Source organism: Schistocerca americana, chromosome 1 (assembly GCF_021461395.2).
Source record: "Schistocerca americana isolate TAMUIC-IGC-003095 chromosome 1, iqSchAmer2.1, whole genome shotgun sequence".
Lineage (NCBI taxonomy): Eukaryota > Metazoa > Arthropoda > Insecta > Orthoptera > Acrididae > Schistocerca > Schistocerca americana.
Window position 1 is genome coordinate 1,265,320,873 of NC_060119.1, and position 21,768 is coordinate 1,265,342,640.

At 45.0% G+C, this 21,768-nt stretch overlaps 1 protein-coding gene and 1 non-coding gene across 2 annotated transcripts in view; both read right to left on the bottom strand.

The window, feature by feature from the left end:
* LOC124598913 overlaps nucleotides 1-21,768 on the bottom strand; it is a 732,917-nt gene that overhangs the window by 265,268 nt on the left and 445,881 nt on the right. The window lies entirely within an intron of this gene.
* Nucleotides 20,771-20,854, bottom strand: Trnas-gga. Its single transcript is given in 2 exon segments — nucleotides 20,771-20,805; nucleotides 20,815-20,854. It is a non-coding gene; the product is annotated as a tRNA-Ser (tRNA).

Below are 21,768 nucleotides of genomic sequence, written 5' to 3' on the forward strand. Positions count from 1 at the left end.
GCTCTCGTTGCGTGCTTCAGCTTCAGTGCCACAACATTTTTTCGCAACGTTTTTAATCTGCCCCAGTAGTGCCGGAATAACTATTAAATGTTATCATTAGCTTCCTATTTGTAATATATCGCAAAATTTAGTACGTATTTCATCCAATATCCTGTCGCTCCTTCTCAGTAACCCTTTCAAATATGAAAAAAGCTTCTTGTTGTCGTCTTTGGGTTTGGGGTGCTTAATACTTAGGTCATTAACTCCCGTAAATATTTTTCGTTTACGAGTAGCCTTTAAAAAATTTATTATCAGTGCGACAAAACAACATTATCGTCATAGAAAAAAACCGCACTGACGGAAATTGGGTGTGATATAGCGTACTTACACCATATGCTACAAAATAGCACTACAGTAGTTCCATTACTCTGGGATATGTTGACTGAAATATTGGCCTTTACACGATCTCATTTTCATTAAAGAATGATGAAGAACGTCATGAACACAAGACGTCATAATAGCCGATGCTGACCAGGGATGTAATACACGATGCAGCAAAGTTCGTCGAGGCTGTGGACTCACACACGAATAAATTAATGGAAAAAAAGTAGGGACGTTTCAGTGTCAGACTCGACATGATATTTGTTATCGATACCATTTTTTTAGTTGTATCTGTAACAGCGTACTAGAAGCATCTATACTAGAAGTACAGATATGTACTGATCGGTTACGCATGTTCAAGATTTCGTTGAAAACCAAAGGAATACAAGGAAAAATATGATAATTATGTTACCTTTTCATGGAACAATAACAAACGTAAATAATAACCCTTGACATCTAAACATATATGCTTCTGTTACACAGCACTATTACGAGCTTTTCTTTAAAAGCATTCGTTTACCATAATCTATTTAACAAAATCACTTATTAACCACAGATCATTTTCAATACAAGGGGAAAATTTGCTTTAACGAACTTGAATGTGAAGTAAACAGCCAAGCCACTTTTTCAAGATAGTACCTACACGTTTGACATTACTGGTATATGTTGCTGCTTTCTGATATGTTAATTAAAGACGGCGAGTGGTATACAACTTTCAATAGTACACTTGCGTTTATAGTATTCTACTTGGATACTGCTCACATTTGAATTCTCAATAACTTGTAATGGCAGGTTACTAATTTCGCCAAAACTATTCGGTACTTCTGCTACCGATACTTTGATATTTCTTGCGGCACTATGAAACTATCGCATTCTTGGCATCGTTAACGAGGTAACAGCTATCCGCAACTACATCCATACTCTGCAAACCACTTTGAGATGCATGACAGGCGTTACTTGCACTAATTATTCAGGGTCCTTCCCGTCCCATTAAACGAGTATATGCGCTCTACGTAATACTATTTTGTCCTCACATATGCGAGCGGCTTTACCTACGACTGAAACTGTAAGATCGTTCCATTTCATATGCCTAAAAATTATTACACTCAGATATTCACTTGCGACTCGTTGAAACTGTAGTTATTTTTCAGTTTTGTGAAGTGCATCATTTCAAATTTCTGAACATTTAAAGCAAGTTGCCAAACACAGCACCACACTCAAATCAGAGCAAGCTCCGACTGAATATCAGTGCAGCAATTTCTTTTTCAGATAGTATCCCATCAGAGATAACTGCATCACACCGAAAATTCGTTACTATTTGCGAGTGTTGGAACTTTAATAGCGGCAACAATTTATTTACAAAAATGGTTCAAATGGCTCTGAGCACTATGGGACTTAACAGCTGTGGTCATCAGTCCCCTAGAACCTAGAACTACTTAAACCTAACTAACCTAAGGACATCACACACATCCATGCTCAAGGCAGGATTCGAACCTGCGACCGTAGCAGTCGCGCGGTTCCGGACTGTGCGCCTAGAACCGCGAGACCACCGCGGCCGGCAATTTATTTACAGCTCGTACGAAATAGATACGTGTCAAAATAGGTAAGTGTCATCACTTCTGTCTCTATGCTGTTTATTTTTGGAACACAACCTAGATCAGCTTAGAGACAGAAGTGATGACACTTTCTGCACGACATGACCATCATTTTGCACGAGAATGGTCAAGCACGTACAGTGCAAGCTGTTACTGGTTTGTTTGTCTGATGGGGCTGTTAAGTGCTACACCACCCACTGCACTCCCCCGACTTAAGCCCTCGTGAGTTCAACTCGATTTCTAAACTGAAGGAAACACTTCACGGCATTCGCTTCAGAACTGCTAAAAATTCGTCAGGCAATAGACCGCGCCACTCGAACTGCCAACACAACTGGCACTGTATCCTACGACTTCCACATCGCTGGCAACTGGTTATACACAATGCTGAAGGTCAGTAAAAATTTGAAACACGTATCTATTTTGCACGAGCTGTAACTAATAGTTGCCACTATTAAAGTTCCAACCCACGTATATTGCCTGCGAGATTAACGGTTCTAGGCGCTCAGTCCGGAACCGCGCGGCTGCTACAGTCGCAGGTTCGAATCCTGCCTCGGGCATGGATGTGTGTGATGTCCTTAGGTTAGTTAGGTTTAAGTAGTTCCAAGTTCTAGGGGACTGATGACCTCAGCTGTTAAGTCCCATAGTGCTCAGAGCCATTTGAATCATTTTTTGTCTGCGAGCTCATTAATATACAGGGTGTTCGGAAATTCCCGTTACAAACTTCTAGGACTTACAGAGGGAAGTTAGTACACAATATTTTGAACAGGAAGTCATACCCGGAAACGCACCGCTTCCGTTCTACGACGGTTTCAGTTTGGACATTTAACTCATCCACTTGTGCTTGAGGAATTGAATTAGGTGTGACTCAATACAATTATTGTGTAACAGTTCGAAAGGAAACACAACAAAACGTTAATTTACCACTTTAGTGCATTTGTCTGTTTTAGCACTTAAACATTGTGTGTCTACATTATCCCAAAACAAAAAAGAGCACACCATACTGCACGTACAGAAAGTAATGTTTAAGTATTAGTAGAAGCAAATGTGCTTAAGTGACAAATGAATGTTTCGTTATGTTTCCTGCCCGACTATTACCTAACACACCTGTGTCACGCCTAAATCAATTCCTTAAGCGGAAGGGGATGAGTTATACGTCTGAATTGAAACCGTCTCCGGACGTTGGTTCCTATTCAAAATGTTATGTACTTATTACCCTGCACAAGTCCTAGAAATTTGTAACGGTAATTTTCGAACACCCTGTACAACATGAACAGCTAGGTTCTCAAACACTTACCTGGGGCGCAAAGGAAGTTACTTCTACATCTGTCGATAACTCTTTATCAACATGCTTCGTTCTCACTACTCAGGTATCCTCATTCTGGTCATAAATTTCGCTTGGTACCCCATGGATAGTATTTTTGATAACAGGCTTACGTGGCGTCAAATGCTTTTCCGAAATCGAGAAGTACTGCATTTACCAGATGTTATTGATCTATAGCTTTCTGGATGTCACGTGAGAAAGGCGTTGGGTGGGTTTCACTAGATCGATGTTTTCGGAATACATACTGGTTGGCATGGAAGTGAAAGCATCGCTACTTGCTCGTATCAGTAATATCGGAACGTCCCCGTCTACAAGTAAATTACCCAGAAGGGGACCAGTGAGTGCCGCTGGTACGAAGTTGGCTACGGTGGGACGACAGACCTCAGCGGTTGGGCCCTGCTGGAGCACGTCTGCGAGACGAGGGCGGCGGCGGCAGTTGTCCGTGCTCTGGAGGCCAGTAAGGGGACAGGAGAGGGGAGGGGGAAGGGGGGCTATTTCCAGACGGCTCCCGCTGCTTCCGGACAAACTTGCTGGCTAATCGCTCCTCCCTTTTCTCGGCTGCTCCACCAATTTCCTGCGAGCCGCTACTCCGACCAAACAACGGTCGCGGTAACGGCCAGCCGCTTTCTGACACACGTCGCATTCACCCTCGTCTACTCGCACGTTCTTCCCGTAGCGGTTCGGTGCAGAGCGCAGGGTACTTCGTACCAGCAGCATTCTTCTCCGTGTCGGGGTGGGAGGGCCAGACGTCTGGGGTCGCTTCTCAGTAACAGTTACGGCGGTGCGTAGCGACAAGACAAGGGGGTGCCAGAAATGTAACGAAGCACAGAAGATTAGGGCAAAGTACCGCCAAAGACGGGGTCATTAGAGCCGGAGCACAAACTCGGATAGGGGTAGAAAGAAGAAAGGGAATATGGCGTGTCCTTAACAACCAACTCTGCATTCTCCTTTAAAGATTTAGGGAAGCCACAAATAACATTGGCATAGTATTGCCATACTACCGAAAGCAAACGAAGCACATTAAGCACTGCGGCTTCTAGTCCGGAAAAAAAGTATGATACGTTGATGTCTATACATAATGTATTTTCACTTTTTTCACGCAACTTAGGGAAAAATGGTATGCTTATTATCTTTGACGGAGAAAATTAATCTCCTTTCACCTTCCAGAGCTGAGACACTATTTTTGCAACGGAACGTGTAAGTGGCTCCCACTTCGGGCACACTTTGGTGGATAAACGATAAACTTTATGATGTGGAACGTGTCATCACAAAAAACGTAACACACACACACACGCACACACACACACACACACACACACACACACACACACACACACACACGCACACAAAACGAAAACAATTTTATATGGCTGTATGCTGGCTACATAAATTTTTTCTGTACAAATGAATAATTTTTTCCATTTAGTATCCTTTACGAACGTTTGTGTGCGAGAATGTGAAACGTCCCCTTAGAAAAATTTATGAATGATTGTGCAGGTAAACCCCTTACGATATTTGATTTTCAAACAGCTGAGCAAAACTGAACGTGCACAGACATTTCACTCTTTACTTATTCTGATCACCACTAAACTGTCACACAATATTTTCAGCGCAACGCAATCTGACTTTCAAAAATCACTACAAAAGAATGGCCCTGACTAACAATAACCTATACCTTTCATGAATCACTTACCTCACAAAAATCTTCGTTACTCAAAGTACTGCAATACAGCGTCGCCAATACTTCCAGCTGAATAAAAGATTCTAACTACTGAAGGCACTAACTACTGATAGGCATTGTTAGCAAATGAAAGATTTTGATACAGAACAAAAAATGTATTTACCTTAATGGTGTTCAAAAGTCATAATATATTTATCAGTTCATGATATCCACTCTTACAAATTTACTGTCTCTGATGGACACACGTCCAGATCATCCGCTCTCCGCAAAGCAATGTGCAGTACAAAGCGGACGGTACGTCACACTAGCACTAGCGAGTCCGTACGTTCAAATGGCTCTGAGCACCATGGGACTTAACATCTGAGGTCATCAGTCCCCCAGAACTTAGAACTACTTAAACCTTACTAACCTAAGGACATCACACACATCCATGCCCGAGGCAGGATTCGAACCAGTGACCGTAGCGGTGGCGCGGTTCCAGACTGAAGCGCCTAGAACCGCTCGGCCACACCGGCCAGCAGAAAAGGTGACAGCACATCTCGATGCGCTCCCTTATTATGCAGTTATACTGAAATCTACATCTGTGCACCCTAAGGCACACCGAGGTATATTCTTCGTGTACGATTATATTTTTCGCATTTTCCTGTTCCACTCGCAAACGAAGCGTGGGAAGAACGACTATCGGCCAATCCCCTTAAGAGGTCTTATTTCCCTGATTTCCTCGTCGTGGTCATGTGTGTATGTCAGTGTGTGTGTGTGTGTATGTGTGTGTGGAAGGACGCAGCATGCTGCCTCAGTCAACGCCTGGCCTCAACGTCTGTAAGGTGGGCACCTCATTTTGTACGCCAGAGATGTCCACGTCAGTGAGAGAGAGCAAATTATGTTACTGTTACAGAATCTCTGGTCTTGTGGCACAGTGTTTGCCTCTGTGCAGTCTTCGTTGAAGTGTGGTCGGTGATCGACGTGTTCACTAGTGTTGTGTTAACTTGTGATGGTATCTGTTAGATAAAAATGATTTATTGCTAAGGACAGCAAGGATGAATATGATGTATACACTGGAAGTCGAAAAGAATATAAATTTTGAATAATTTTATTATTTTAAAAGAAGAAGTTCGAGGTACGACTGCAGCACTGCGCAGCTAGTTTGGAGTGATTATTGATATAGCTGATTAACTTTGTTCCCTTTCTCAGAGCTGAGAGAACAACCACCCCACTTCCCTGAGCCATGCATTAATATATCAACTACACTCCTGGAAATTGAAATAAGAACACCGTGAATTCATTGTCCCAGGAAGGGGAAACTTTATTGACACATTCCTGGGGTCAGATACATCACATGATCACACTGACAGAACCACAGGCACATAGACACAGGCAACAGAGCATGCACAATGTCGGCACTAGTACAGTGTATATCCACCTTTCGCAGCAATGCAGGATGCTATTCGCCCATGGAGACGATCGTAGAGATGCTGGATGTAGTCCTGTGGAACGGCTTGCCATGCCATTTCCACCTGGCGCCTCAGTTGGACCAGCGTTCGTGCTGGACGTGCAGACCGCGTGAGACAACGCTACGTCCAGTCCCAAACATGCTCAATGGGGGACAGATCCGGAGATTTTGCTGGCCAGGGTAGTTGACTTACACCTTCTAGAGCGCGTTGGGTGGCACGGGATACATGCGGACGTGCATTGTCCTGTTGGAACAGCAAGTTCCCTTGCCGGTCTAGGAATGGTAGAACGATGGGTTCGATGACGGTTTGGATGTACCGTGCACTATTCAGTGTCCCCTCGACGATCACCAGTGGTGTACGGCCAGTGTACGAGATCGCTCCCCACACCATGATGCCGGGTGTTGGCCCTGTGTGCCTCGGTCGTATGCAGTCCTGATTGTGGCGCTCACCTGCACGGCGCCAAACACGCATACGACCATCATTGGCACCAAGGCAGAAGCGACTCTCATCGCTGAAGACGACACGTCTCCATTCGTCCCTCCATTCACGCCTGTCGCGACACCACTGGAGGCGGGCTGCACGATGTTGGGGCGTGAGCGGAAGACGGCCTAACGGTGTGCGGGACCGTAGCCCAGCTTCATGGAGACGGTTGCGAATGGTCCTCGCCGATACCCCAGAAGCAACAGTGTCCCTAATTTGCTGGGAAGTGGCGGTGCGGTCCCCTACGGCACTGCGTAGGATCCTACGGTCTTGGCGTGCATCCGTGCGTCGCTGCGGTCCGGTCCCAGGTCGACGGGCACGTGCACCTTCCGCCGACCACTGACGACAACATCGATGTGCTGTGGAGACCTCACGCCCCACGTGTTGAGCAATTCGGCGGTACGTCCACCCGGCCTCCCGCATGCCCACTATACGCCCTCGCTCAAAGTCCGTCAGCTGCACATACGGTTCACGTCCACGCTGTGGCGGCATGCTACCAGTGTTAAAGACTGCGATGGAGCTCCGTATGCCATGGCAAATTGGCTGACACTGACGGCGGCGGTGCACAAATGCTGCGCAGCTAGCGCCATTCGACGGCCAACACCGCGGTTCCTGGTGTGTCTGCTGTACCGTGCGTGTGATCATTGCTTGTACAGCCCTCTCGCAGTGTCCGGAGCAAGTATGGTGGGTCTGACACACCGGTGTCAATGTGTTCTTTTTTCCATTTCCAGGAGTGTAATTAAAGTGTTTGGTTTTTACAGAGATTCTCTGTTAACACTGTACACTTTTTCAATCATTGTTCACTATGTTAAGCACAGTACTGTTCAGACCAGTGTTATGTGTGAAGATCACGCAAAGTCTTACTTCGCGGCCTTTATTAGTCTGCGTGATATTCGTATTATCGACACGTATTAACCAGTCAGAAAACTGAAGACTCAAAAAAATAAGAGACACAGTTAAACACGAAGTATAAGTGGTAGTACGCCGGCAGCGACTGACCAGCGCGGACCGGGATACTAGACTAATTTGAGACCGCTCTAGCGAAAAAGTACGGGAAATTCCGCTTTGAAAATCATTTTATTTCTACGGGAAATAAACCGACGCTTCCTGTCCACACGGGACGTCGCATGAAAGACGTGATGAACAGTATTTGCATTACTACACATACCAAAAACGGAACAACGGAGAAAATGTGCCTGACGACTCTTAGGAGAGACACCCTGTATAATCACGATTGCAATCTCTGGTGTGAATCAGAGAGGGCCGAAACGACGTGTGCGCGGAAGGTGAGTTGCGCAGCTCATAGCAGCTCCGGTCCCCCGCGGGACCAACCGACATCAAGTAGCGTGAGGGACCGGCGCCACGTTTGAAACTGCCGTAGACCGTGGTACCATCACTCAGCCGGTGCACAGCTGGCCAATAGCGCAACGCACGTCTGGTGCGTCTTTCACCGCATTCATTCTGACGGAAGGTAACGTCACGAGGGGTTAACTCAGCTGACCAACCCTCAGGATATCGAAATATAGGCGGTTGTCGGTGGCGTCATTCCCATTAGTTATTTTAACCTTGTATACGCCAGGAGAAACTCTAGATCTCACACAGTTAATGACTTGTTGCTCGCCAGTTGCGAAAATGAGATTATCCGAAAATACGATATCAGCTTGTAATTAAGATCGCATTACGACCACAGGTTGGTCTCTCTGCTTCAGTTACTTGTTTTGTTTCTTCATTTTGTGTCATCTGATTACTTTTGTTTAGCTTCTACATCTACATTTATACTCCGCAAGCCACCCAACGGTGTGTGGCGGAGGGCACTTTACGTGCCACTGTCATTACCTCCCTTTCCTGTTCCAGTCGCGTATGGTTCGCGGGAAGAACGACTGTCTGAAAGCCTCCGTGCGCGCTCTAATCTCTCTAATTTTACATTCGTGATCTCCTCGGGAGGTATAAGTAGGGGGAAGCAATATATTCGATACCTCATCCAGAAACGCACCCTCTCGAAACCTGGCGAGCAAGCTACACCGCGATGCAGAGCGCCTCTCTTGCAGAGTCTGCCACTTGAGTTTATTAAACATCTCCGTAACGCTATCACGGTTACCAAATAACCCTGTGACGAAACGCGCCGCTCTTCTTTGGATCTTCTCTATCTCCTCCGTCAGACCGATCTGGTACGGATCCCACACTGATGAGCAATACTCAAGTATAGGTCGAACGAGTGTTTTGTAAGCCACCTCCTTTGTTGATGGACTACATTTTCTAAGCACTCTCCCAATGAATCTCAACCTGGTACCCGCCTTACCAACAATTAATTTTATATGATCATTCCAATTCAAATCGCTCCGCACGCATACTCCCAGATATTTTACAGAAGTAACTGCTACCAGTGTTTGTTCCGCTATCATATAATCATACAATAAAGGATCCTTCTTTCTATGTATTCGCAATACATTACATTTGTCTATGTTAAGGGTCAGTTGCCACTCCCTGCACCAAGTGCCTGTCGGCTGCAGATCTTCCTGCATTTCGCTACAATTTTCTAATGCTGCAACTTCTCTGTATACTACAGCATCATCCGCGAAAAGCCGCATGGAACTTCCGACACTATCTACTAGGTCATTTATATATATTATGAAAAGCAATGGTCCCATAACACTCCCCTGTGGCACGCCAGAGGTTACTTTAACGTCTGTAGACGTCTCTCCATTGATAACAACATGCTGTGTTCTGTTTGCTAAAAACTCTTCAATCCAGCCACACAGCTGGTCTGATATTCCGTAGGCTCTTACTTTGTTTATCAGGCGACAGTGCGGAACTGTATCGAACGCCTTCCGGAAGTCAAGAAAAATAGCATCTACCTGGGAGCCTGTATCTAATATTTTCTGGGTCTCATGAACAAATAAAGGGAGTTGGGTCTCACACGATCGCTGTTTCCGGAATCCATGTTGATTCCTACATAGTAGATTTTGGGTTTCCAAAAACGACATGATACTCGAGCAAAAAACATGTTCTAAAATTCTACAACAGATCGACGTCAGAGATATAGGTCTATAGTTTTGCGCATCTGCTCGACGACCCTTCTTAAAGACTGGGACTATCTGTGCTCTTTTCCAATCATTTGGAACCCTCCGTTCCTCTAGAGACTTGCGGTACACAGCTGTTAGAAGTGGGGCAAGTTCTTTCGCGTACTCTGTGTAGAATCGAATTGGTATCCCGTCAGGTCCAGTGGACTTTCCTCTATTGAGTGATTCCAGTTGCTTTTTTGATTGATCGACTGTTGTCTGCCACAGTTTGCAACCTATTTCCTATTGCCTTTTTACGCTATTAAATATGTGAAGTTCTTTGTTAGTATAAGTGTGGCTCTATGAAAACATACATAGCGTAAAGCAGGGATAGACAGCCATACGGGGGAAACCCCAACAAACCGCTTTACAGCGCTACCGGTCAGTTGATACTCTTTGTCGAGAGTGACTCTCTAATGCTTCCCTTGACTCTTTATTTCAACAAAAAGTAAGTAGTTTTCATGATTTTAATTTTTAATGCATCTAAACATTATATAGCATGCCAATACTTTTCCTTTTTCCCGTAACTTAAGCTGTTAGTAACTGCGGACAGTTACATTCCATGGCTTTATACGTCTACTCACGTTTTTCTCTTTGCTTTCTCGTCCACTATGTTTCACGACGCGCTAAGGCCAACTCTATCTGCCGATTGGGAGAGATGGCCATACAATCTTTGGGATAGTTAGCCACCTCGCAAAAATTTTTTCTATTTTTTTTATTTGACTTGTTTTGCCAGATGCCACCTAAATACGTTATCAAGATGGTCCAATTTTGTCCATTATATATGTTGTTCTGAAAGTCTGCGACTGTGGAAATATACCATTTTTACATAATGTTTTCGATGTGTGAGGTTCTCCTTTCTTTTATTGACTTTTAAGTTTTCTTATGGTCCATTTGTGCAGTCTGCATATTAAACATCAGAAACAACTTTCGATGCACAGTATACATTGAGAATTCCCACGACTTGTAGCAGAAAAGTTATTTCTAAACAAAACTATAACCAAGATTGGTTTTACTAAAGGCATATGGAGAGAAGAAGACCCCAAATTGCTACTAATGATGCAAAAAAATTATATTTATTCATCCAGAAAAGATTCTTTAGAGTTTAATAGTCCAAGCAGAACCCTCGAGCGAAATATGAAAACCGACTGTGATTCAAAAACCGCAATGGACCCAGATTTAGCAACTGACTAACGACGTGCGTGTTTTCCTATAGTTTCATCTACAAAACTTAACCCGTAACAAGTTGTTCAATAAAAGCTAGTTAAGATTGTTGGATATTCAGCAAATGCGATTTCCTCTTTATTTTTAAAGTGTTTTTCCAATTGATCATCAATCCCTTGCATCTCTGGCCTTCTAACCCTGATACACGGGTGCGATAGTCAAGTGCTACATAATTTAAAAAAAAATTGTAGTTGGTTTGAAGTTTGGCCTACTTTCGGAAACGAAGTCTTATTTTGTTTTTTATAAATATGTAAAGCAATATAAGCAAATTTCTCAATGTTTCTGAGTATTAAGATATGATCCTGGCATTTAAAAAAATCATGGCCGTCTGTCCCTGTTGTACCCTATTTAACTGAACAAAATTGCCGAGGGCCCCCATGTCCTGGAAAAACACCTCAGCATGCAACGGAAATGGGAGATCCAGCCTGAAACCCAAGTACAGGTACTTACACAAATGAAATTACACAATTTCAGAGCCTTTACTGGTCTCACACAGATACGATTCTACGTGTTTACAGTCTGAAGTGGCGAGTGAAAATTTGTACCAACATCGAGAACCGAGTGTAAGGTGGAATTGAGGTACACTGTGGCGGCAGCGAGAGGAGGGAGGCCCGCCAGGGTAATACGCGCAGTTGTGTGGACCTCTGCGCCAAGGTAGCCTAGTGGCTAACGCACCTGCCTAGTAGGCAGGAGAACCAGGTTCGATTCCCTGTCTTGGTACAAATTTTCACTCGCCACTTCATTCTATAAATACATAAAATTATTTGGGTAGAGTTATGATACCCCTTTCGCCGTCAATCCGTCTACTGTGATTGTGAAGGCAAGTTCCAATTACGCCTGTAGCAGGAGTCGAAATCTATGCTTTAGACAAGGTCAGTGCAGGAAGGAGGGTAATGAGTGCTGGTTTCCAAGCCGTATAGTTGGGAATGCAGTTTCACTTTTCACAAACCGCGTGGCAGGACGGCGATTTGAACCAACATACTTCCGGATGGCGGTCCAGTGTGTACCACTGCCCAAATCACCTCGCTCCCTACCTGCGTCACGGTGAGACGTTTGCCCCGCTGGGAAGTTTGTGTCGCTGGTGACGGTTGGCTGGAGACGCAAGTAGCGGCACAGACGCCCCAGCCGCGGGAGCCCGCCCGCCTTACACGTGGGGCCCTCCCTGCAGCTGCCGCTATTGCGCGGCCAGTGTCGGCGGATCTAGCGCGGCGATCCCACGCACTCGCCGGCCCATACTGGGCAGATATCGGCCCCGGCCGCGTGGGAGGCGGAAACTCGCCTCTGCACAGGCGAGGCCGCGACAGCCAGCTGTCCGCGAGTGTGCGGGCAAGCTGGGACAGTGGATGCCAAAGTCCGTCTACACCAAATCTCCAACACAGCCGCCCAGTAAACACGATACCAGCACAGAACAGAGGACTTGATGGAACTACACAAGAACTCATAAAAGAAATTCTGACAGACACAAAAGCAAGGGCGAGATTCAGAGGAGCACTGTCAGAAGAATTTGAGATCAAGACTGGTGTTAAACAGGGACATGGATTGTCACCATTGTTGTTCAATATAGCACTGGACGAAGTGATCAGGCAGTGGAGAGCAATAAACTAGGAAATGGGAATACCAAAGACCCATGTGGGGGACAAAAAGGACAACAGGGCTCAAGTGGACTGCCTAGCCTTTGCAGATGACATAGCAATAGTAAGTGAGACGGACGAAGACGCAAAGACACAACTCGACAAATTAAGTAAGGTAGCCAGAAAGGTGGCACTGAGGATCGCCTATAACAAGACAAAGAAATTTAAACACCACTGAAAACTGGGAAACACCGGAAGGCACTGTACAAATGGTGGACAAATTTAAATACCTGGGAGAATTTATAACAGGAAGGAACAGGAGCAAGGAGGGAATAACAGAGAGGATGAAGAAGATGAGGTCAGCCTTCTGCATGACGAGAGAGGTATACAATAAAAAGAGGCAAAGATAAGCCACTACAAGGCAACAGTGAGGAATGCAGTATTATATGCTACTGAGACGATGGCACTAGGAAGAAATGGGGCAGAGCAACTAGAGAAAGAAGAGAGGAAAATGCTGAGAAAAATACTAGGTCCCAAAAGAGGTGGAGAGAGGTGGATGCGAAGCCCTAGGGAAGAATTGTACCGGAACATGAGAACAATATCCGGGGAAACCAGACTCAAAAGGGCAAGGTTTGCTGGACATGTAGCTAGGATGAGTATGGACAGAATGACGAAGAGAGCGTGGGAAACAACACGGAGGACAAGGGGAAAGACAGGAACCAAGTGGATTGTTGAACTTCGGAAGGACTGGTTGGAATTGGGGATCAAGGTCGAAGGAAAGGAAAATTGGAGGAACAAATATACACCGACAAATATGCCGGAGAGCAATGACAGAGAAGAATACAGGAAAAGATTAGAATGTCACCAGTCGAGCCGCCGGGAGAAACGGAAACTGAAGATCTCGGAAGAAGAGCGGGAGAGGAGAAGAGAAAGAATGAAGAGGTTCTGGGAGAAGAAGAGGAAAATGTAGTCCACGAAGGGGCTACCCGTGGTTCTACAGAGGTCGTAACGCAAGTAGAAGAAGATACCAGCACACCGAAAATCTTGACTGCGCTGAAGCTTCTTCGCAAACAGAAAGATCAGAAACTGCTACAGGAATGTGACGTCCAGCGTACTTCACGGCAGTGTGGTAGAGTTGAAGCGTGCTCCTTAGACATTCCTCAAGAACATCCTGGGCAACCTTTGATGACAACGACAACTGATGGCCACTTCTTTCCATAGCAGGACCTCTTCGGTTGTCATCCGCGGCACCTTTACAGCACAGAGGTGCGTCGACGATATTCTACGCTCCGTTTGCTTGCCCTTCATAGAAAGCCATCCTGGACTTACATTTCAGCAAGACAATGCCAGCTCGCACATGGCGAGAGTTTCTGCTGCTTGTCAGACCCTACCTTGGCCACCAAAGTCGCCTGGTCTCTCCCCTATTGAGAAAGTTTGGAGAACTGCGGGCAGGGGCCTCCAACCATATCGGGATTTTGACAAACTAACGCGCCAATTGGACTTTATCAATCATTGCCGAGCTGAATAACTGCTCGCATAAGGCCAGGGACGAGCCAACACCTTATTGCCTTGCTCAATTTGTGAATCTCTTTCGCTTGAAGCAATTATCCAATTTTTCCGAGAGTATAATCATTTAATAGTTTCAGCGGAATTAAATCGGCATCTTCAAATAATTTGTTTTCTTTTTTACAGGGCCAATCCGTTTTTCTATACAAATTATTTGAAGATTGCGATTTAACTTTGTTGAAACTAGTAATCCTTGTGTATTTTTATGCGATCTGGGCGAAGAAATTTCTGTAACAAGAACAACAACCGTGTTTAGATTCTGAAATCGCCTCCAATAGATCTGACAATGTCAGTTACTCATCGTCATTGTAATCATTTGTTTGTCTGTACATGTAGATCACAACTACCTATTTCCGTCCGATTCGGATGATTCCTTCGTCATGCGTATTTTTCTTTTCTTGTCTTGTCTTAGAGTGTATCTTTGTTACCATGTTGTGTAGACGCACTTACATCCCGTGCGGTCTGAAGACGTAGCAAGAAATGTTATTGTTTAGCTTGCCATCAATACGATGTCATCGGGTGAATACAGAATTTACGCTGTACCACCGCGGACTTCATCGCCTATACGTCAGATACCAAAGTGCAATGCATAGCACGTTATTTAATAAAGTTAATGATTTTATCACAAAAACTTATTTAATTAAAAAATACAAAGTGTTTTTTTTGTGCTTATTTTCTTGCATGTACTTCGCGGAGATTCGGCAAGCGCGGAAGGCTGCTCTTCGCGCAGCAGCGAAATTTCACGTGAACAATTGAGGAGGTGATATGCAAAGACGAACATGCCCACTAAATGTAGTTATTCTGAGTCAACATAAAATTTATTTCAGGCATACATATGAATGAAAGTAACATATTGCAACGCAAACGCCTTTACTTATGCGTCAAAATGCATTTCATATCTGTAAATCAAATGAAAGTATTCCTTTAAAAAGTACATGTTCTCATTTGGCTGATCCATTTGGGCATGTTCGGTTTTGAACTATTTTCAATAGCAAATATGCTGTTCTTTGAAAGTAACTGATATCTAATTGTAAAATACTTGTTATGCCCGCATTTGAAACAATTTTGTATGTGATATCATGGAAAAATTCTAAAATGGCGACTGTAATATTGACATTAAGTGTTTTGCCGAAAGTTCTGATTTCATTGTTGCTTCATACTACCATAACAGAGTAATGATGTAGCAATAATATTACCTATTATCAGAACGTTTTTTTGAGGTAACTGTTAACACTTAAACGTACAATGCAGAAGCATCTTCTAAACAATCACAATCAATTCCCTTTACCTCCGTGTTGAACAAATGGTTACGAAAAAAGAGTTTCGCAGTGGTCGATCCGCGTTTCTGACGGGACTACCGCTGTTGTACATCTTGCTGGGATCTCTAGAAAGCAGTGTTGCCCACAGCTTCGTACCTGTGCACGAGAATTCGTTTCATTTCAATTATGTGATCTAAATTTCGTAGACCTTTAGATAGGGATTTCACGTCTAACACTGTCTAATCTTCAGCAAGGTTTCTTACTTCACCCACTGTCTGGTAGGCCCTATTGCCCTTTTTCGTACAAGTTTCTCTACCGAAAATGCGGTCAGTAGATCAGTAACTGTGCCCTGTAATAATAATTATTAGCATTAATACTACGCAGTACTATTACGAAGGAGCACAGAAGCACAAACTGATGCTAACAGCTGCTGTGCGTGGGAACGTCTGGCCCTGACTGGAATGGAAATCGTGTTAAGTGGAATCAGCGTCTCCTATCGACGGCAACGAACTAGTTCTTTGCACGAAACGTGTCTGTATGTGGACAGGTTCGTGGTTGTCCTGAACCACATATTTTCACAGCCTCGTATCATGGCACATATTCGATTTCTATTAAATTGCATGACGTATTCAGATTTTGCTTATGCTGCGTGTACCGTTCCATTCCGTATGTTTCTTTCTTTTTTTTTTTTTTACAAATTGGCCTTTGCATATCGCCTCCTGAGCTGTAATACGACGACGTGTTGGGATGGATTATTCTATTTCAGATCAGGTTATGAAACGTCCCCTTAGAAAAATTATACATGACTGTGCTTAAACTGACACACAATATTTTTTGGCGCAACGTAATCTGACTTTTAATAATCCCTACAAAAGAATGGCCCTGACTAACAATAACCTATACCTTTCACGAACCACTTATCTCACAAAAATCTTCGTTACTCGAACTACTGCAATATAGCGAGCGCCAATACTGCCAGCTAACTAAAAGATTCTAACTACTGAAGGCACTAACTACTGATAGGCATAGTTAGCAAATGAAAGATTCTGATAAAGAACAAACAATGTATTTACCTTAATAGTGTTCAAAAGTCATAATATATATATTAGTCCATGATATCCAATATTACAAATTTGCTCTTTCTGATGGACACATGTCCAGATCGTCCGCTCTCACAACTGCGCCATCTCTCTCCCCACATCCACCACTGCTGGCGGCTCACCTCCAACTGCGCAACGCTACGCGCTGTCAACAGCCAACTGCCCAACACTACAATGGCGAGTATTAGAACAATGCAAACCAGCCACAGACTGCACACAGCACAGCCAGTGATTTTCATACAGAGCACTACGTGGCGTTACCAATATAAAAACCTAAACAGCCTACTTACAAGGTGTACCTGCGCAATACATGATTAACAATGTATAACCAAAAGGTTTAAATATAAAATACGCCTTCGCCTGGGACACCAGCTACGAACGGCGACTGACTGGAAGGAGAGCGGCCGTGGCCTTGGTATAAAGCAACCACCCCGGCGTTCCCGCCGCCACCCCCCGCGGCCTGCAGCTGTAGTGGACGGCCGTCCGGCTCCGTGACTGCGGCCGGTAGCGGGAGCTCACGAGCGCCGCGCAGCCAGCCAGCCCATTGTTTGGAAATGCGCGCCGTGAGTCACCCGCAGACGCACACGGTACGTCCGCTGCCACGGAGGCTCGCCTCCTCCTGCACCCAAAAAAAGTCCCAGCCCGAGCTCATCCTTATGGCCACACACGCCGAGTGTCTCTGGAAAACAGACGGAAAAGTCTAACACCGTAGCGCGTAGTCTCCGCAAATGAGATTCCAAAGCAGTAGTAAACTGTTCAACCTATGGTTTGATATACAGCGTGCCGCACGAGATCAACACTGTGGACGCAATTTGTTCTCGTTCGAGTCCTCAGTTAGTGGTGTCTGGCTCCCCTGAGATTCGTCGCTAGTTTGTTTAGTCCTCAGTTAGTGGTGTCTGGCTCCCCTAAAATTCGTCGCTAGTTTGTTCGCATTCATTCATGTTTCTGTGTGCTCCCGTGTGTGAGGTATCTTCTTGCGACCTTGTATTTCGGAGATTTGAAGATGATGGTTCAAATGGCTCTGAGCACTATGGGACTCAACTGCTGAGGTCATTAGTCCCCTAGAACTTAGAACTAGTTAAACCTAACTAACCTAAGGACATCACAAACATCCATGCCCGAGGCAGGATTCGAACCTGCGACCGTAGCGGTCTTGCGGTTCCAGACTGCAGCGCCTTTAACCGCACGGCCACTTCGGCCGGCTTGAAAATGATGATTGAAATCCTTAGGCACGTAAATGAGAATGAGAAGGGGCTTATAAAATTTCAGTCTACTTGAAGGATAAAGAGTTTTAGGAATTCTACGAGTTATGAGATTGGTAAATGAGTTGGGAGGAAGCACAGGCAAATTAAACATATCTCGTAAAACAGCTTCAGCAATTATTATTATTATTATTATTATTATTATTATTAATTTTTTTTTTTTTTTTTTTTTTTTTTTTTTTTTGCTGACTGTAACTACATTTACTCACAGCCAACCACATTAAGGAGTGTGGCGGAGGATACTTCTACCACTATAATTTCCCGCCTTTCCCGTATGATTTCCAATTTTTCCAATTTTCTCCTCGTGTCCGTTCCACGATATGTTTCCAGGATCAGTCTGCGCCGGAATGTAAACTGTGCCCAACTAGGGCTCGAAGCCAGGACGTGAAATTTAGCGGGCACAGCTGTTACCGACTGAGTTATCCAGGCACGATTCACGATCCGATCTCAGACTTTCAGTTCTGCCAGTACCTCTCACAGTTCAGAGAAGTTCGCTCGCACACCTTGCTGAGCTGTCACTCCTGAAAGATAACATACCCCCGTGAAATGGCGTATCCTCAGGCTACGGAACTGATTTCTGAAACAATTTTTGATTGCATAGTGAAGTGTGCACTTTCTGTAAATGTCGCGGCGGATTAAAACTGTGGGTTTGAACCTGCAACTTTGTCTTCCGCTGGAAATGCAAAGGTATTGCCACATGTGAAGCTGTAGGGCGGGTCGTGGGAGAGAGGTCCCAGGTTCGAGTCCTGATCCCGGTTTGGCATACACTTTTAATCTGCCAGGAAGTTCCAATGACCCAAGTAATTGCAGGGTATTGGCAGTGATCCATTTCGTTGGAAGACTGTACTCTAAGGTAATTAAACATTGTTGGTGAAAGAAACAAGTCACAAGCAGCAAGAAGAGTAAGACGAAACGTCGGTACTGGACAACATCTCCAGACTAAAACTAATATGTGAAAAACGATCAAAAGTTAGACTGGAGATACACGTTGTAGTGACTGACCTAGAGAGAACATATGAATACGTACCCACCAAAAATCGGTGGGGAAACGCTGAAAGAAACAGAAATGGATCAAAGAAGGCTAAACTTTATTACGTAAAATGTAAACTTTCACTACCGGAAATGTCACAATTAGTAAAATGTTCCGGGCTGTTATGCCATGGTCGAATGGATTTCACCTTAAAGCCCTACGTTTCGTCCCCATCTGCGGAGGATATTTTCAAGAGGGATCGCAGCTTTTTTGAATGTCCCATTCACACCCTGGCTCGCTACTGACTACAGCAGTGGCGTGACGTCATATGTTTTGAATACACGATACCAATTGGGCGTTATCGAGTGCCGTCGTCCGCTGTTGTTTTCATCCCATGTTGGAAGACTGATACACATCTTCTTAAGCACTGGAAGCCAAATGTCATTCAATTTCACGTCCTCCTCCTTCCTAGTGAAATTCTTGGGGTGTTTTACAATCTCTATGGCCTCTCTGTGCAGCCTTTGATGGTGTCCGTTTGTGGCTGCCAGTACTTGAGTCCTGTCAAAATGAATGCAATGGTCTCCTGGCTGCAAAGCATGTTCCGCAACAGATGATCTGTCAGTCTCCCCTCTCGCTTTTGTTGTTGGTGGTGGTTCGAATCCCAGAGTAAGCAACGATGTGTGTGCCCGAAGGAGCAGCCGCGCGAACCGTGACAACGCGTCCGAGACCGCACGGCTACCCCGCGCGGCTGGACAGGAGAATTCGAGGTTAATGAGGGTCTGCGGCAGGAACGTGGGCTGTCACCGAACCTCTCTAAGCTGTATCTAGGAGCAATCCTGCAGGCTTGGCATAGAAAATACCAGGTTATGGGAGTGACAGCGGAGGACAGCAAGGTAATTAGCCTGTATTTTGCTGATGATGAGATTGTACTAGCAGTAGATGAAAATGATCTGAGCAATATGATGAGACAGATGAAAGAGGAATACAATAAGTTTGGCCTGAAGATGAAGAGGTGTGAGTACTTGGCCGATGGAACAGGAAAATTAAATAATTTGTAGACAAATTGAAATTGAGAAGGAATTGCAGGAGTGGAAAAGGCAAAATATGTTGAGATATTGTTTAATTAACAGGGCATGATGAAATCATTAGTGGGGTTAATGAAGGCCGAGCTGTAACGAGGGCAATGAACTGTGTTCCTTGGAACGAAAAGATAACAAAGGCAACGAAGAAGAGGATGCATAAGGCTATAGTTCAGAGTACACTTTTGTACACTTTTGTATGGAACTGGAAATCCTGATACATTAGCAGGAATAATAAACTGTTTGTGACTGAGATGGATTACTTATGACAAAACTGAAGCTGGACTGGATAAAAATGACGTAATACGACAAGGTAATGACATCCGGCAAAAAACAGCTGAGGTGGTTTGGCCATGTGAATAGGATGAATGAAGACAAGATGCTAAATAGGATAGTGCAATGGAAGGCGATGTGGAAGAGGAAATGGAAACAAGGGGCACAAAGGGTGAGGAAAGTTGGGACAAAGTAAGACAGCGCTTGGTGGCGAAGGAGCGGCACCAGCCGCCTATAATCCGCAAGAAAAAGAAGAAGGAGGAGGAGGAGGAGGAGAGAAGTCTCAAGTAATATGTTGCCCGATTGAGCTTGCGAAGCACGCTCTCAATACTGTATTTTCCCTTGATGCACAGCGGCTCTGTCTTAGTGTCTTCTTCTGGGGGTTGTTAAGACTCCATTCTAACGTTCAAAATGGTTCAAATGGCTCTGAGCACTATGGGACTTAACTTCTGAGGTCATCAGTCCCTAGAACTTAGAACTACTTAAACCTAACTAAGCGAAGGACATCACACACATACATGCCCGAGGCAGGATTCGAACCTGCGACCGCAGATGTCCCGCGGTTCCAGTCTGTAGCGCCTAGAACCGCTCGGCTACCCCGGCCGGCCCTTCTAACGTTGTCTCCTCTATTAACCTTACCTCATAAGGATCCCATAATGACGAGCATCACTCAAAAATAGTATGTACGCGGTTTTCGTTGGCCACTACTTTCGAGAATGAGTCACACTTTCTTAGCAGTTCTGATATGCTTTACAGAGGCGGGTATGATCATAGTTAGGCAAACTGAGGTTCGATCTAAAATTTGGGTTTTTGATACATTACGGAACGTCGCTTAGGAAAAAAAAAAAATGTACAGGGTGATATCGTCTCTGCCGCACGATCGATGATCATCAGTGGACCATGTAGATCCGGTCCAAATCCCCTCCGGTAACCGTTGAGGCACGGTTAATCTGAGCTGCGTCGGGGAAAGAGACTTCGTCCGCGGTGGCAGCAGTGATAACGTCGACGTCGACGGGCTCACCTGGAAGCGCTCCCTGGGGTCCAGCCTGCAATAAAAGAGCGCAGGGCGGCAACGCGCAGAGATTCGCGCCGCCGCCGCCGCGGCTTTACGAGCGCTGACGCCGCTGGCTGGAGGTGTAAAAAAAACACGGTGCGTCCAGCGCAGCAATTACTGGCGCCAGCGCAGCGCCACACGACGCGTTATTGTGTGCACTCCAGCTGCGCGTCCGGATTGCAGCCGCCGCTGTCTCTCTCAGCGGCCAAAAGCTAATCTGCCCTCCGGACTCTGTTTTACACCTCGACATTGCATACGGAATTTGTAATTCACAGTCCGTGTCAAGGTGACCGAGAGAGTCAACATCAGGTGCGCAGAGTTACACACCTCTCTATTGCAGCAGCCTAGAAAGTGCTAAATTCAAATATTGTGACGTTCGTGGAAGAAAAGAAGTTCTCTCGGATAATCAACACAGCCTTAGGAAAATCCACTACTATTGGGACAACCTTTTTTTCCCTAGACA